The following is a 12522-nucleotide window of genomic DNA, read 5'->3' on the forward strand; positions in this document are numbered from 1 at the left end:
ATGTCAACTATTGCCACTGGGGTATTCGGCACCTAGAAGCTTGAACCGTTTTGGTTCGATTTGAACAATTTTTGGTCATAAGATGACATACTTCAAAGGCACCACTCTTGAAAAGTTTTATTTCGTTCTATTAATGACTTCTTACCTTGTATACCAGAAAGTGAAAGAATCCAGTGAACTTTAAAATTGTGTTATGTGGGAAATAGGCGTGGTTGTAGCCCAATTTCACTCATTCGATGTAGCATAGATAGTTTTGAAGAGGTTTATATATTAAATTTGGTTGAAATCGGTCGAAGAAGTTCCGAGATATATGATTTCACCTAAAGTAGGAGGCCAAGACCATTATCCAATTTTGACTCGGCTTTTTTAAAGCCTTCATATACCATATTGGAGGTAAAATCAATGTCCCTGGTGTACTTAGTTAGTGATTTATAGCGCTTTTAGTACTTTTTAACAGTACCGTTAGATGAGAAGTGACTGGGCCGGCCCGATACAATTTACCGCCATAGGCAAATACCAAATTTTGCGACCCTTTTATGCCTATTCTTCCATAACAATAAATTTTTTTTACTTTTGCAATTTATTGAGGTCATTTTATTAAAAAAACACTCACATTTCAAAGTTTAAGTGATTAACATACACCTTTATTACAATTTTCAACTAAACTCAGTTGCCAACCTTTGACCTTTTAATTATAGGTAGTCGAAAAAAGCTTTTGGTATTTTGTCAATAGAATTAAATTCGGAGAAGTTGAAAAAATGTACAGCTGTTCAAAAATGAGTGCAAATAATGAAGAAATTCGTTATATTTTGAAATTTTTATACATATAAAAAAGAGAAGAATGCCACGCCCACCACCAATGAAATTTGTGAAGTTTACGGAGACAATGCTATATCGGTTTGTGCACAACAACGGTTCGCTCGATTCAGATCTGAACACTTCGAAATTTCGATTTACACTGATGGATTAATGTCTCTAGCGCAAAAAGAGGTCGACCAACATCGTACATATTTGTTTATTTATTTATTGGTATAGCTCTACGACTACCCAATTGTTACTTTATGATCATCATTTTCATGTGTAGTAGATAAAAAATAAATGACTGAAGCGGAGCAAAACATTTCCCACAGCTCCTTAATATTATATCTTTCACATTTCTAAGTATTTATACAAAATAACTGATTAAAATGTTTTTCATAACTAAATGCAGAATGTTCAACTACAACTACTTGCAGTGAGAGTTTTAGAACTAAAATCTGGCAACCATGCAAAGATATTATGAAAAGATACAAAAAAGCAGTCAAGAAAGCTAAAACTGACTCATGGCGATCTTTCTGCACATCGATAAAAAGTTGCAGAGAAACCGCAAGGCTGAGTAAAATGCTATCCAAAGAACATACCAATACTGCTTACATAAGGGCGGAAGAAAATGCTTGAACCTCCTCTGCAAAAGAATCTCTGGAGGTGCTTATTAAAACGCATTTCCCAGGGAGTCAGCAAATGCTTATAACGGGGGTTCAACCAGAACTTGCCGCTGATTACCGAGGCCTGATAGTAGACAAAAGTAAAATCAAATACGCCATAAATAGTTTCTCACCATTTAAAGCGGCAGGTCCAGACGGGATTATGCCCATAATGCTGCAAACTCTAGAAGAACCAATGGTTCTTTGGCTTGAAAATATATACAAAGCAAACATTCAACTGTCTTACATCCCAAGAAGTTGGAATGACATTAAAGTGGTGTTCCTATAAGCCTCACAAAAGCTAATGGACTTATATGTACTTATATAAGAACTACCATGGCGGATACGTTATCGAAGTCCCAACATGCATACATAAAGTACCGATCAACCGAAACTGCCCGATGTGATGAGTGTAATTGAAAAATCATTACACCATAAAAAATATATGTAGAGGGAGCCTTCAATAATATAGAAGTAAACACTATGTATAATTCATTCTAAGACACATGGCGGTATAGACGACATTGTGTGCAGATGGATACAATCGGATACAATGTTGTGGTATCAGGCATGTTTCCTTCAACAGTCAGTGAGATTATGGACAGAGCACTACAACAATGGACCAGGTGTTAGTCCTAATAAAACAGAACTGATGCTGATTCTATCCCCCTCACCTAAATACTTGGGGGTGGAGATTGACTCCAAACTGTCCTAGAAAATATATATAAAAAAAGAATAAATAAAGTATATACTCGTATAGCCTACTACACTTTCAAGGGAATCGTCAGCAAGAGTCGGGGCCTTAAACCTAGTATAATCATTTCGATGTATACGGCTGTCAAGAAGGCAACATTAGAAAATTAAATGGAATACAAAGAGCAGCTGTGCAGATGTTACTGGTGCAATCAAGTCATGATTTAATGTTGAGCTTTCAATCTATACGGGCGTGTTTTGATCCGCTCCGCTCTGAATGCCTACTTTAGCCTTGTCGAGCCTGCAAATTCAGCTCCTACCAACAAACAAGGTAACGGTGAGAAGAATGAGCCATCGCAGCGACCAACTGAGCAGCACCATAAGCAAAACTTACAAAAAAAAGGTGCGTGGAGTCCCTACGCGCGGAAGAAGTTGTACTTCTCAGTGACATTCAGAAGCAAAATGCGAAACAATCATACATACATATACATATTATGTCGTTTGCACATTTGTCTGTATGTTTGCGAAAGCAAATGTTCTACAAAAGCATATTTCTATACTTAAACAAAATTATTAGAACCATCGTATGTTTCTTACATGCATAACCAAATCATACTTAAGTCAGTACAACCTAAGCGTCGATGGTGGTGTTGGTGGCAAGCGCTTGGAAAGTCAAGATGCTAACACAGGTGCGAATCTCGACAGAATAAATTTTTAATGCTGAAAAAATACGATCGCGGTGCTTCAAAAGACGTTTATAAGATCGTCATAGGTGATGAATCATGGATCTATGCGTATGAGCCCGAAACAGAACAGCAATCGACCGTGTGGGTCTTCAAAGACGAGCCAAATCCAACGAAAGTTGTTCGTGGAAGAAGCACTTCGAAGCAAATGGTCGCCTGTTTCTTCGGCAAAACTGGTCATGTGGCGACTGTTCCGCCTGAGCAACGTAGGACGGTCAATTCTGAGTGGTACACCACCATTTATTTGCCTGAAGTCTTTGGAGAAATTCGAAAAACGAACAAGAGAAGACGAATCATTGTGCACCATGACAATGCGAGCTCTCACATATCGGCTCAAACCAGCGCCTTTTTGACCGTCCAAAACGTCGAATTGATGGGTCATCCGCCGTTCAGCCCTGACTTGGCACCCAATGACTTCTTTTTATTCCCACACATCAAGAAAATAATGCGTGGTCAACGATTTTCGTCGCCAGAAGATGCTGTTGAAGCATTCAAAAACCATGTTTTGGAGGTGTCTCAATCGGAGTGGAAAAAGCGCATGCAAAAGTGTATAAATCTTGATGGAGAATATTTTGAAAAACAATAAAACCATGTTCGTTGATAAATATTCCTATTTTCATTATTAGGCCAGAAATATACTATATAGCAGCCTATGTATTAGTAAGAAAAATATTTATTTGTGTAGTATACGATGTTAAAAGGCATACATCTTCTATTCTATCTTGTGTATCTGCACATGCTCATATGAGTGTATGTATACGCATGTGCGCGTTCAGAAATTGAAATCATATTTTCATCACTTATCAATATACTTATTACATGTGCGCGCATTGACTTGCATGTTCATACATTCATACATAAATACTTATATGTACATATATTTGCATACATTGCCGAAGAAATAATGCACACGCATACAAACATACATATGAGTACACATATCGCATTTGTTACGTTAAAGTGTAACAACTCAAAATTTCCAAATTTTAGTTTTTTGCAAGAAAATAATGTGCAGTGGTCATCTCTACCCACTGTAAAAATCGTTCAGTGATTTGTCTAGTCTTTCGTTAAAAAAACCGTTATGACTCTCTGTTTTTTTTTTAATCTTTTATAGAAAGTTGAACTTTGAGTTTTTTTAAGTTTCAGTCTCAGGGCACGTTCCATTTTGGGATAATTTTTTATGAAATGATCCACCATACTTTTACCAAATGTTAGACCGTCATCTATTAAACTAGCATCTGTTTTTAATTCAATCAGACAATCATCATCTAGAGATCTAGAGATCTAAAGATGACTTGGCGCATTATCTACGAGCAAAAATACTTTAAAATCAAGACGTTGCTGTAGTATATATATTTTTACTACATATATATACTATATATATTTTAACTTCAGAAACAAACCATTCCGTAAATAGACCTGCTGTCATCCAGGCCTTTTTATTCGCCCTGCAATGAACCGGCAACTTTTGAATGTTTTTTCCTCTCGAAGCGCGCGGTCTTAATGATCGGTTAATTAAAATAGGCTTTAAAATTTTGTCACCAGAAGCGTTGCTACACAATAAAAATGCTTTGTTACATTCTCTGTGTGACTTTGTATATTTTTTATATACTCTCGCATGTATTTAGTCATTTTACATATATTTCTGCCAGAGAACGGGCTCAATTCTGCTAAATAGCAGCGAATATGGTGAATTCCCTACTATGATTCTATCAGCCAGGGATAATGGGATGCCCAACTTATTCCAGTGTGAGAGCGCCTCAAAATAAGCGTTTTTTATAACATTTTCCATTATGGCCAGATTGAACGAAATACGAATTTTTGGGCATTTTAAATTATAACACCCAACATCGGACTTTTAATATATGGCGAATCTGCTTAATTCCTTTTTTATGATTTTATGGTATATTAAATCTACTGACTTTCGATCTTTCAATACTTAATAAGGTGAATTAAGCCTGTTAGTTCTCAATTAATAAGTGTTTTTAATCATTTGTAATATAAAATTAATTCTATTATGCATCAAATTACAAAACGTTTCATGAAATATATTTAAATTTCGCATTTTCTTTGATTTTCATTGTTTTAAATTTTTATTAGCCATCTTGAACGGCGGCAACAAATCTCTCCGTTTTCATACTTTTTTGGTAAGATTTCAGTCTGGCCATCGCTCGTTTCCAATTGCTAAACGTCAAAACCTCCTCAATCCAGTCAACTGTCAAAGTTTAGGTGGTTTTGACGTTTAGCAATTGTTCTCTCACTTCCAGTGAGAGAAGAGTTGGACATCTCTTTATCTCTGCTATCAGCTCTGTTAGCCGCGCAATCGAACCGTCGTACAGAATTCAATTTGAACCTTCTCTATGCTTTTATGTTCTCTGCCGTAAATACTATTACAAAAGTAGTATTAAGTTTGGTATTTGTATTGCTATATGCATCCCTTACTATAAACATTGGGCGCCGCGTTTGTCTATTTATACAATAGCTGCATTTGGCGCCGTATAGCATTATGTTCTTATAATTGCCAGACGCAATATTCTAGAAGGACACTTCAGCATTAGCGAGAAGTGCGTGGCTATATAAGCCGTGGCAGCACCAACGTAATCAATCAGTGCTAATACTATGTTCAGACCGACACTTAATCACACGATTTCGGCCGTTGAATGGATTATCCCACTAATCTTAAAAATTTATCAAGATTTCGCCAAACAAAAATGACAGTTCCAAATCACTTCATTGAAATGATTTGAAACTGATCCACGCTAAATCTGTCCGTGCGACTCTGTTTTTGCGCAATCTACTTGTCAGCACTGGAAAAATACTAGTCAGCACTGGAAATCTGTAACATTGTCACAGCTGATTTAGACACTGCGAAGGGAAAAAAATGTAAACAAACAAATTTTTTTTAAAGCAATGAATCTAATTTCACCTGAAAATCGACCAAAAAAATGAAAAAATGCATCCATTATTTCTATTATAAGGAAAATATTAAAAAAAGACGGATTTTATTTCAAAATACTATATGACAATCTTTTCTTTTGATAAATATTAAGCGATGTGAATTCTTGAATGACAATAACAGCTGTTTTTTGATCTTTCTAACGGCAGTGAGAACACTGTTGGATTATGAAATGCTTAAGTGTAATCTAATCTTTGAAATTTTCGGTCTGAACATAGTATAAGAGTAAACTGCTATAGTGTAGACAAATTGCGTAATAAAGAGATTTTGTTGAAGTGAATTAAACGGCTTTTGGTATTATTTGTCAATCCAGAGGTACGAACCTAGGAAAGTAAACTAGCAAGCAGTAAAATCGCAACAATTGGTGTCAGAAGTGGGATTGTCAAATAATCCAATTTCAAGATGGTTAAATCCGGGGAATTGAGAATTCAGCAATTAAAAAAGGAACTGGAGGAGCGTAATTTGCCGATAAGCGGACAAAAGGTGGATCTGCAGGCACGATTACGTGAAGAAATGGAAGCGGATGGAATTAATGTGGACGAATTCGAATTTGATGGCTCAGAAACTTCTACAAAGGTAGAAGAAAAAGTAGAAGAACAACGAACATCATCAAGTGTAGACATGAACACGCTATTAGTGGCTATTAAGCAAATGGCAGAAAATGCAGTGCAAACAGAAAATCGTCTGGCACAGCAAATAGCTGAAAATACATCGCAGTTAAAGTCTTGCCTTACACAACAAATGACTGAAAATAATACGCAGTTAGAAAAGCGTTTGGTACAACAGATTACAGAAAATAATACACAAGTACAAAAACAAGTGCAAGAGAAATTTTCAATATTTGAAGAGGAATTAAGCACGTTAAAAAATGAAGAAGAAAATTTAAAATCAGAAGTTCTTCAATTGAGTAATCGTATGCGAAAACTGCAACTGCATGGCCCTGCACCATCAACAAATAACCCAAGATTGAAGGCACCCACATTCGATGGAAGTATTCCATTTCAAATTTTCAAACTTCAGTTTGAAAAGACAGCAATGACCAATAACTAGAATGCAGCGGACAAAGTAGCGTCCTTGTTTGTATCATTGAAAGGATCTGCAGCAGAAATCCTTCAGACTATTCCAGATTGTAAACGGGACAACTATGAGGCATTGATGAGTGCGATAGAAAGACGATATGGTAGTGAGCACCGGAAACAAATATACCAGATCGAACTGCAAAATAGGGGTCAGAAGATGAACGAGTCATTGCAAGAGTTCGCAACTGTAATAGAACGACTGTCTCATTTGGCAAATGCAGATGCACCTGTGGATTACATTGAAAGGGTAAAAATTCAAAGTTTCATAAATGGAATTCGTGATGTGGACACCAAACGCGCCACATATGCATTGCCAAAAAGAACGTTTGCTGAAACAGTTTCGCACGCCCTCACACAGGAAACAGCTTCTTTACTAAGTAAACCAGCACACAAAGTACAAAGAGTTGAAATGGAACAACCGGCGCTCTGAAAACAATTGCTGCACCGCGAGTAAATACAACAGGTAGATGTTTCAACTGTGGAAAATCGGGTCACTTTGCCCGAAATTGTAATATAAAAGTAAACCCATCAAAACGGAAACAACCAACAGATAACGAGGACAGAGTATCCACATCTCACAAGTCGTTAAACTAAAACGGAACAGTTCAAAAGGGCGCGAACTGGTTCCCACAACTATTTGCCCCGCCATCTCGATATCACAAATAGGTCGACATGACAACAATCTTACTATCAACGGTATCGTAAATGGACGACTGTCAACGCTTACTTTGGATACTGGTGCCACACATTCAATTATTCGAACGGCCACAGGGGAGGAAGCAGCTGTTGCGGGAAAAGTGTTTTGCGAAGTGATGATTGGTACCCTGGTAGTTAATCACACCTTCATCGTAGTAGAAATCACGGATGAAATTATAATGGGAGTAGATTTCATAATTGATCACGGGGTTACTTTGGATTTAAACAAGCAAATGCTGTTTTGCCAGAACATGGAGATGCCTATAAACACCGGATACGTTGAAAGTAAGAGGGTGATTGTTGATGATAAGCAGAGTATTCCACTAAAATCTGAGGCGATTGTATGGGCTAAGGTGAATGGAGGAGGTAGGACTGAAGAATTGTGGATTGTGGAACCAACAAAAATAGATACACCCATATTGGTAGGAAGAACGCTTGTGAAAACTAGAGAAGACGCTACTATTCCGGTCAGAGTAGTGAATGAATTCAACACGCCTATAAGTCTGAAGAAAGGAGCAGTAATTGGACAGTGCCAGAATATAAGTGCAATATCACGATGCGAACGATCACAACAGAAGCCTACTATTGAGCCACAGCAGATAAGTCCTACACTCCTAAACAATTTGCTGAACGAACTGCATGGAAATGAAAAATTAAAAGCAGAAAAACTATTAGAAAAATACACATCCATATTTGCAAACGAAGGAAACAACACAAGAAGAACCGGCATTGTCAAACATCGCATAAATACTGGAGACGCTAAACCAATCCGACAAGCTCTGCGTAGGGTTCCACTAGCAAAATGTGAGGATGCTAACAAAATTATTGAGGACATGCACAAAAACGGTGTAATCGAACCTTCAATAAGTCCATGGAGCTCACCTATCGTCTTAGTTTAAAAGAAAGATGAGAAGAGGTGAAATGATGTCACAAAGAAAGACAGTTATCCTCTACCGAGAATCGACGATACATTAGACACCTTGTCTGGAGCGAAATGGTTTTCTACATTAGATCTACAAAGTGGATATTGGCAAGTCGAGATTGGCGACGGGTTATGGGAATTCTCTGTGATGCCATTTGGGTTACGTAATGCGCCTGCAACGTTCGAGCGACTGATGGAACATGTGTTAAAAGGACTCAACTGGAAGACATGTTTGGTGTATCTTGATGACATTATCATCATGGGAAAAAGTTTTGATGATCATCTAAAAAATCTAGAGGAAGTCTTTCAGCGAATAGCATCAGCCGGATTACGCTTGAATCCCAAAAAGTGTTCATTATGGAAGAAGCAGGTCACATATCTCGAACATAAAGTGTCAACTGGGGGGATTCACACGGAGGAGGGAAAAATAAAAGCAGTTAAAGATTGGCCTCGACCCACCAACATACATGAACTCCGCAGCCTTCCCGGCTTATGCACGTATTACCGCCGTTTTGTACCTAGATTTGCGAACGTGGCTACACGTTTACATGATTTAACAAAGAAGAATCGCTCGTTTGTATGGCAGTTGGAACAAGAAAAAGCGTTTGAGCAGCTTAAAGAACTACTTTGTACGGCGCCGATGTTAAATTATCCAATACCTGGAAAGAAAGCGAGCGCTTATGGAATTGGAGGTGTCCTGCCTCAGCTCATCGACGGGCAAGAAAGAGTAATTGGGTATTACAGCAGAGTGCTCGGGAAACCAGAGAAAAACTACTGTGTGACGCGAAAAGAACTACTAGCTGTGGTGGAATGTGTAAAACATTTCCACAAGTATTTGTATGGACAACGATTCTTGCTGAGGACTGATCATGCAGCATTAAAATGGTTATTACAGTTTAGGAATCCGGAAGGCCAAATTGCACGATGGATCGAAAGATTACAGAATTACGACTTCGAAACGGAACATCGAAAGGGGATTCACCACAAAAATGCGGATGCATTATCACGTCGCCCTTGTCCACTGGAATGTAAACATTGCTCCAAATCAGAAGGAAAAGAAGGTATAATCGACGTGCGATTACTGAATATAGAACCTGAAGATGATTGGACTCCTCACCGCATCAGAATCAATCAGCTGGAGGATCCTGATCTTGCAAAGCTGATAATAGCCAAAGATAATGGGGTACGACCACCAAAGGAACAAATAAGTAGCGAGAGTCCAACTGCAAAAGCATATTGGGCCCAATGGAACAGCATAAACCTCGTTAATGGATACCTTCATCGTACCTGGGAAAGCGAAGATGGCAAACAGTCTCGTCTGCTGATCATAGTACCGAAGTCCATGATCCCGAAAGTATTGAAAGAATATCACAATGGACCTAGTGGAGGACACCTTGGAATTACAAAAACTATAGAGAAGATTAAACAACGGTTCTACTGGATTGGTTGTCGAGATTCATTAGCAGAATGGATAAGTAATTGTGTAAAGTGCATGGCAGCTAAAGGTCCTAAAGTCAAAAGTCGCGGTAGGCTGCAACAGTACAACGTGGGATCACCATTTGAACGAGTCGCAATGGATGTTTCAGGTCCGTTCCCAACCAGTACGACCGGAAATAAAAAATCTACTGGTTGCCATGGACTATTTCAGTAAATGGCCAGAAGTGTATGCCTTACCAAACCAAGAAGCGAAGACAGTAGCCGAAGCGTTTGTAGAAAATAATAACGAGGTTCGGAGTGCCCGTCGAATTACACTCAGATCAAGGTAGGAATTTCGAATCTTCCATTTTCCAAGAAGTCTGTACATTATTGGGCATCCACAAGGCACGCACAGCAGCGTTACATCCACAATCAGATGGGATGGTAGAGAGATTCAACCGAACGCTCGAAGAACATCTGCGGAAAATCGTTGATAAAGATCAACGGAATTGGGACAAGTGCATCCAGATGTTCCTGCTGGCGTATCGTTCAGTGAAGCACGAGACAACTGGTTACACGCCAGCGAAGATTATTTTCGGATCTGATCTGCGGCTCCCTGCTGATCTTAAGTAAGATCCTGCAGCTGTAAGAAATGATGGAGATTATTGCTCTGTCTTAAAGGAAAAAATGAATGAATTGCATCTAATGGTAAGGCAGCACACGCATCTGATGAGCAATAAGATGAAGGACCGATTTGATCAAGCGGCAAATTCAAAAGGTTTTGAAGAAGGTGATCTGGTCCTGTTGTACAGTCCACTTTGAAAGAAAGGCTTGTCCCCGAAATTGCAGACAGCCTGGGTAGGCCCTATATGGTGATGAACCGACTTAATGACGTGGTATACCGCATACAAAGAAATGGAAAAGCACGATGTAAAATGAAAGTAGTACATTTGGAGAGGCTCGCCCCATTCGGTTCAAGAGGATTTGTACCTAATCGGGACGATTAGGCTTAAGTGGAGGGCAGTGTTACAAAAGTAGTATAGGGTGATTTTTTAAGAGCTTGATAACTTTTTTTTAAAAAAAAACGCATAAAATTTGCAAAATCTCATCGGTTCTTTATTTGAAACGTTAGATTGGTTCATGACATTTACTTTTTGAAGATAATTTCATTTAAATGTTGACCGCGGCTGCGTCTTAGGTGGTCCATTCGGAAAGTCCAATTTTGGGCAACTTTTTCGAGCATTTCGGCCGGAATAGCCCGAATTTCTTCGGAAATGTTGTCTTCCAAAGCTGGAATAGTTGCTGGCTTATTTCTGTAGACTTTAGACTTGACGTAGCCCCACAAAAAATAGTCTAAAGGCGTTAAATCGCATGATCTTGGTGGCCAACTTACGGGTCCATTTCTTGAGATGAATTGTTGTCCGAAGTTTTCCCTCAAAATGGCCATAGAATCGCGAGCTGTGTGGCATGTAGCGCCATCTTGTTGAAACCACATGTCAACCAAGTTCAGTTCTTCCATTTTTGGCAACAAAAAGTTTGTTAGCATCGAACGATAGCGATCGCCATTCACCGTAACGTTGCGTCCAACAGCATCTTTGAAAAAATACGGTCCAATGATTCCTCCAGCGTACAAACCACACCAAACATTGCATTTTTCGGGATGCATGGGCAGTTCTTGAACGGCTTCTGGTTGCTCTTCACCCCAAATGCGGCAATTTTGCTTATTTACGTAGCCATTCAACCAGAAATGAGCCTCATCGCTGAACAAAATTTGTCGGACGTAAAGCGCGAAACACATTTCGAACCGAACACTGATTTTGGTAATAAAATTCAATGATTTGCAAGCGTTGCTCGTTAGTAAGTCTATTCATGATGAAATGTCAAAGCATACTGAGCATCTTTCTCTTTGACACCATGTCTGAAATCCCACGTGATCTGTCAAATACTAATGCATGAAAATCCTAACCTCAAAAAAATCACCCGTTATTAAGTTTGGTATTTGTATTGCTATATGCTCCCTTATTATAAACATTGGGGCCTACGTACTTAAACAATAGCTGCATTTGGCGCCGCGGCTGTCTGCTTGTCTACTTAACAATAGCTGCATTTGGCGCCGTATAGCGTTATGTTCTTATAATTGCCAGACGCAATATTCTAGAAGGACACTTCGGCATCAGCGAGAAGTGCGTGGCTATATAAGCCGTGGCAGCGTAGGCAGTGCTAAGAGTAAACTGCTATAGTGTAGACAAATTGCGTAATAAAGAGATTTTGGTTTTATTTGTCAATCCAGAGGTACGAACCTAGTAAAGTAAACTAGCAAGCAGTAAAATTGCAACAACACATATACTTCTGTCTCTTCATTTTCTCTGTTTGAGTATGTGGGGAACTGTTAAACATGTTAACATTTCACAGCGCGAATTCTGTGCTTGTGAGGTGAATTCCCTACTATAAATCTAACGAATGTTCGCTGTCGAACCTGCACCTTCTTTATGCTTTGATGTTCTCTGGTCTATACTTTACGGTCTCTGCATAAATGATGCTCACTACGAGTGTA

This window comes from Bactrocera dorsalis, chromosome 5 (genome assembly GCF_023373825.1).
Source record: "Bactrocera dorsalis isolate Fly_Bdor chromosome 5, ASM2337382v1, whole genome shotgun sequence".
NCBI classification, from domain to species: domain Eukaryota; kingdom Metazoa; phylum Arthropoda; class Insecta; order Diptera; family Tephritidae; genus Bactrocera; species Bactrocera dorsalis.